The following is a 6,437-nucleotide window of genomic DNA, read 5'->3' on the forward strand; positions in this document are numbered from 1 at the left end:
ACTATGATGCTCAAATACCAGGAAATGGAGGTACCTGGGAAGAGGAAGTAAAACCTTGGAACCCAGATGACGAACTTATCAATAGACTGCACTGCTTCCTGAAAGACAACAGCCAGAGAATGGTAGATGTCAGCAAAACACTGGGGTATAGCAACCACTGAGGACATGGAGCCAGAGGGTTTGGCCCAAGTCAAACCACCAGTTTTGCAGCACTTGAAAGAAAGCATGTGGTACTGAAAACTGAAAGTGTTTTTCAGGTAGCACTTTCCCAGGCCCAGTCAAAGAAAAGTTTGGTTTAAAAAAAAATTTTTTTTATTGGAGTTCAGTTTGCCAACATATAGCATAATACCCAGTGCTCATCCCACCAAGTGTCCCCCTCAGTGCCCATCACCCAGTCACCCCAAACCCCCTGCCCACTTCCCCTTCCACTACCCCTTGTTCATTTCCCAGAGTTAGGTGTCTCTCATGTTTTGTCACCCTCACTGATATTTTCACTTATTTTCTCTCCTTTCCCTTTATTCCCCTTCACTAATTTTTATATTCCCCAAATGAATGAGACCATATAATGTTTGTCCTACTTCTGATTGACTTATTTCACTCAGCATAATACCCTCCAGTTCCATCCATGTTGAAGCAAATGGTGGGTATTTGTTGTTTCTAAGGGCTGAGGGATATTCCATTGTATATATAGACCACATCTTCTTTTTTTAAAATTTCTTTTTATTGGAGTTCAATTTGCCAACATATAGCATAACACCTAGTGCTCATCCCATCAAGTGCCCACCTCAGTGCTTGTCACCCAGTCCCCCAACCCCCCGCCCACCTCCTCTTCCACCACCCCTTGTTCATTTCCCAGAGTTAGGAGTCTCTCATGTTCTGTCACCCTCTCTGATATTTCCCACTCATTTTCTCTCCTTTCCCCTTTATTCCCTTTCACTATTTTTTATATTCCCCAAATGAATGAGACCATATAATGTTTGTCCTACTCTGATTGACTTATTTCACTCAGCATAATACCCTCCAGTTCCATCCACCTCGAAGCAAATGTTGGGTATTTGTCATTTCTAATGGCTGAGTAATATTCCATCGTATACATAGACCACATCTTCTTTATCCATTCATCTTTCGATGGACACCGTGGCTCCTTCCAAAGTTTGGCTATTGTGGACATTGCTGCTAGAAACATCGGGGTGCAGGTGTCCCGGCGTTTCATTGCATCTGAATCTTTGGGGTAAATCCCCAGCAGTGCAATTGCTGGGTCCTAGGGCAGGTCTATTTTTAACTCTTTGAGGAACCTCCACACAGTTTTCCAGCGTGGCTGCACCAGTTCACATTCCCACCAACAGTGCAAGAGGGTTCCCTTTTCTCCACATCCTCTCCAACATTTGTTGTTTCCTGTCTTGTTGATTTTCCCCATTCTCACTGGTGTGAGGTGGTATCTCATTGTGGTTTTGATTTGTATTTCCCTGATGGCCAGTGATGCGGAGCATTTTCTCATGTGCTTGTTGGCCATGTCTATGTCTTCCTCTGTGAAATTTCCGTTCATGTCTCTTGCCCATTTCATCATTGGATTGTTTGCTTCTTGGGTGTTGAGTTTAATAAGCTCTTTATAGATCTTGGATACTAGTCCTTTATCTGATGTTATTTGCAAATATCTTCTCCCATTCTGTAGGTTGTCTTTGAGTTTTGTTGACTGTTTCTTTTGCTGTGCGGAAGCTTCTTATCTTGATGAAGTCCCAATAATTCATTTTTGCTTTTGTTTATCTTGCCTTAATGGATGTATCTTGCAAGAAGTTGCTGTGACCAAGTTCAAAAACGGTGTTGCCAATAGCCAAACTGTGGAAGGAGCCTCGGTGTCCATTGAAAGATGAATGGATAAAGAAGATGTGGGCTCTGTATACAATGGAATATTGCTCAGCCATTAAACGACAAATACCCACCATTTGCTTCGACTTGGATGGAACTGGAGGGTATTATGCTGAGTGAAATAAGCCAATTGGAGAAGGACAAACATTACATGGTCTCATTCATTTGGGGAATATAAAAAATAGTGAAAGGGAATAAAGGGGAAAGGAGAAGAAATGAGTGGGAAATATCAGAAAGGGAGACAGAACATGAAAGACTCCTAACTCTGGGAAATGAACAAGGGGTGGTGGAAGGGGAGGTGGGCTGAGGTTAGGGGTAACTGGGTGACGGGCACTGAGGTGGGCACTTGATGGGATGAGCACTGAGTGTTATTTTGCATGTTGACAAATTGAACACCAATAAAAAATAAATTTATAAAAAACACAAAACAAAAACAAAAAGGGTGTTGCCTGTGTTCTCCTCTAGATTTTGATGGAATCTTGTCTCACATTTAGATCTTTCATCCATTTCGAGTTTATCTTTGTGTATGGTGCAAGAGAGTGGTCTAGTTTCATTCTTCTGCATGTGGATGTCCAATTTTCCCAGCACCATTTTTGAAGAGACTGTCTTTCTTCCAGTTGATAGTCTTTCCTGCTTTGTCGAATATTAGTTGACCATGAAGTTGAGGGTCCACTTCTGGGTTCTCTATTCTGTTCCATTGATCTATTTGTCTGTTTTTGTGCCAGTACCACACTGTCTTGATGACCACAGCTTTGTAGTACAACCTGAAATCTGGCATTGTGATGCCCCCAGCTATGGTTTTCTTTTTTAATATTACCCTGGCTATTCAGGGTCTTTTTTGATTTCACACAAATCTTAAGATGATTTGTTCCAACTCTCTGAAGAAAGTCCATGGTATTTTGATAGGGATTGCGTTAAATGTGTAAATTGTCCTGGGTAACATTGACATTTTCACAATATTAGTTCTTCCAATCCATGAGCATGGAATCTTTTTCCATCTCTTTGTGTCTTCCTCAATTTCTTTCAGAAGTATTCTGTAGTTTTTAGGGTATAGATCCTTTACCTCTTTGGTTAGGTTTATTCCTAGGTATCTTATGCTTTTGGGTGCAATTGTAAATGGGGTTGACTCCTTAATTTCTCTTTCTTCAGTCTCATTGTTAGTGTATAGTAATGCCACTGATCTGGGCATTGATTTTGTATCCTGCCACACTGCCGAATTGCTGTATGAGTTCTAGCAATCTTGGGGTGGAGGCTTTTGGGTTTTCTATGTACAGTGTCATGTCATCTGCGAAGAGGGAGAGTTTGACTTCTTCTTTGCCAATTTGAATGCTTTTTATTTATTTTTGTTGCCTGATTGCTGAGGCTAGGACTTCCAGTACTATGTTGAATAGCAGTGGTGAGAGTGGACATCCCTGTCTTGTTCCTGATCTTCGGGGAAAGGCTCCCAGTGTTTCCCCCTTGAGAACGATATTTGCTGTGGGCTTTTCGTAGATGGCTTTTAAGATGTCGAGGAAAGTTCCCTCTATCCCTACATTCTGAAGAGTTTTGATCAGGAATGGATGCTGTATTTTGTCAAATGCTTTCTCTGCATCTATTGAGAGGATCATATGGTTCTTGTTTTTTCTCTTGCTGATCTGATCAATCACATTGATTGCTTTACGAGTGTTGAACCAGCCTTGTATCCCGGGAATAAATCCCACTTGGTCATGCTGAATAATCTTCTAAATGTACTGTTGGATCCAAATGGCTAGTATCTTGTTGAGAATTTTTACATCCGTGTTCATCAGGGATAGTGGTCTAAAAGTCTCCGTTTTGGTGGGGTCTTTGGTTTTGGAATTAAGGTGACGCTGGCCTCATATAACGAGTTTGGAAGTTTTCCATCTCTTTCTATCTTTCTAAACAGCTTTAGTAGAATAGGTAAGGTTTCTTCTTTAAACGTTTGATAGAATTCCCCTGGGAAGCCATCTGGCCCTGGACTTTTGTTTCTTGGGAGGTTTTTGATGACTGCTTCCATTTCCTCCCTGGTTATTGGCCTGTTCTGGTTTTCTTTCTTCCTGTTCCAGTTTTGGTAGTTTGTGGTTTTCCAGAAATGTGTCCATTTCTTCTAGATAGCCTAATTTATTGGCATATAGCTGCTCATAATATGTTTTTAAAATCATTTGTATTTCCTTGGTGTTGGTGGTGATCTCTCCTTTCTCATTCATGATTTTATTAATTTGAGTCTTTTCTCTCTTCTTTTTAATAAGGCTGGCTAATGGTTTATCCATCTTATCAATTCTTTCAAGGAACCAACTCCTGGTTTTGTTAATCTGTTCCACAGTTCTTCTGGTCTCTATTTCATTGAGTGCTGTTCCAATCTTTATTAATTCTCTTCTTCTGCTGGGTGTAGGATCTATTTGCTGTTTTTTGGGTTTTTTTGTATCAAATGGACACACCAATCAGGTATTATATATCCTTGCAGAGCAGAACTCAAGTGTTCTGGGCAGGACCAACTGACACCCTAGTGCTGCAGTAGCTGCGCGAGGCTGCTGTCAAAGAAAAGTTTGAAATCTAGCTGGAGCAGGTCAGAGATGATGTAGATGTGGCAAGTGTTTCAGGTAGAGAAGAGGTGACATCTGCTGCAAAGTGTACATGGCTCTGCACTATCAATCACATGAGTGTTTGGGCAGCAATGACTCTATGATTGTGGAGCAGTGCCTGGATGCCCTGAAGCAGATCGTTGGGAATAGAGAGGACTGTAGAACCTTACAGTTTAGCTCCCTTCAGACTATTCATAAATCTGGAGAGAAAATCTCTGCTTTTTTGCTATGATAAGAGCCCCCCGATACAGAAGGGTTGCAGTCCAGCCCCTTGTCAGTGCAAAGCACCCACATGATTCACCTGAAACACATCCTAGTTCAAGCCCATATGACCACTACACTATGGGGTAAGCTCGACCTCCTGGATCACTGAAGCTGTGCTCCCATTTTTCTGGAGTTAATGCTGCTCATCTGAGATAAAGAGGACTGGGAGACCACCATGGCTGCTCATCTGACATAAAGAGGACTGGGAGACCACCATCTCATCTGAGATGAAGAGGACTGGGAGACCACCATGAAAAGGCAAGCGTCGAGGGGCCACAGAAGATTATGGCCTATCGTTGAAGCACAGGTCAATGCCATGCTGCTACAGTAGTGGGGAGGAAGGCCACAACCAGGCACCATGTCCTAGGAACAAGAACCAGCCTCTACTAAAGCAGAAGTCTCATCTTCCAGCAGATGAGTCAGGAAACAACAAAGAGGCTGGAGCCATGAGCTACCCCAAGCCCTAGGAAACATAGGCTCTAGAGATCCAGGCACCTCTTCCCCTAGCAGGGAGCAGAAAGGTTTTTTGTTTTGTTTTGTTTTGTTTTGTTTAGCAGAAAGGTTTTATTTTTTATTTATTTTTTCTAGATTTTTAATTTATTTTATTTTATTTATTTATTTTTTAATAATAAATTTATTTTTTTATTGGTGTTCAATTTGCCAACATACAGAATAACACCCAGTGCTCATCCCATCAAGTGCCCCCCTCAGCACCCGCCACCCACTCACCCCCACCCCCAGCCCTCCTCCCCTTCCACCACCCCTAGTTCGTTTCCCAGAGTTAGGAGTCTTCATGTTCTGTCTCCCTAGCAGAAAGGTTTTAACAAGGGGGAAGGCACTTCACACGAACAGAAGGGGACTTGAGCGAGGCACAGGAGCAGGACAACTGGGTCCATGCCAAGAACTCTCCCTCTACATTAGCTGGAAAGGACTCCAACCACAAAGCCAAACTGGCTCAGGGAGGTGCCAGCAATGCAAGCAAGAGACCATCACACCCAGCACAAGGGGTACCTTACCCTCAGACAAGGACTCCGACACAGCAGAGACTGAAGAAGGTGCAACTGGGAACTCAGGCATCAATCCCATTGTCTGGCCACTCCCAAATGCCCACCCCATGGGCTCTGAGTTAAAGATGCCCACTGGTCCTCTGGGTCACATGGGATGCCCACTAGTGTCTCTGTGGGCTCCTTGATGACGCATGTGTCAGGCTATCCCCCTCCCCACACTCTCACCCTCTGCTCACCCACATCCACACCCTCACCCTACACACACTAGCCATCATTCCCGTGCAGAGCCTTGAGGTGTGCAGGAACTCACCGTGGATGTCCTGGACTCCCGGGGCACCCACCTGTCAGCACAGGTGCCATGAGCTTCAGTGCCCACCAAGGCTCTGCTCTCTCTCCTCCACTGTTGTGAGCTCAACTTCTGCTTTCTTGGTGAAGATTTAGGCTGGCTGCTGATTGTTCTTGTGGAGACGTGTGTATGTGTTCTTATCTGAGCAGCTGCCCCCACCCCACCCCGGAGACCCTGAGCCTAGTTCCAGGAGATGGCAGGCAGAATGGACAAGGGCATGGCTGGTGCTCATCCTGCATGACTTTCTGAAGGAAGAACCAGCCTGCAGGAACCACGCATCTAGGGAGACCCAGGCCTGGGGGCGAGAGCTTCAGACAGTGGGGCTGTGCGAATGGAGGGGCCCCTGGAGATGCTGGGTAATGAGACACATGGGCG

The sequence above is a fragment of the Nyctereutes procyonoides genome, unplaced genomic scaffold (assembly GCF_905146905.1).
Source record: "Nyctereutes procyonoides isolate TBG_1078 unplaced genomic scaffold, NYPRO_anot_genome, whole genome shotgun sequence".
NCBI lineage: Eukaryota > Metazoa > Chordata > Mammalia > Carnivora > Canidae > Nyctereutes > Nyctereutes procyonoides.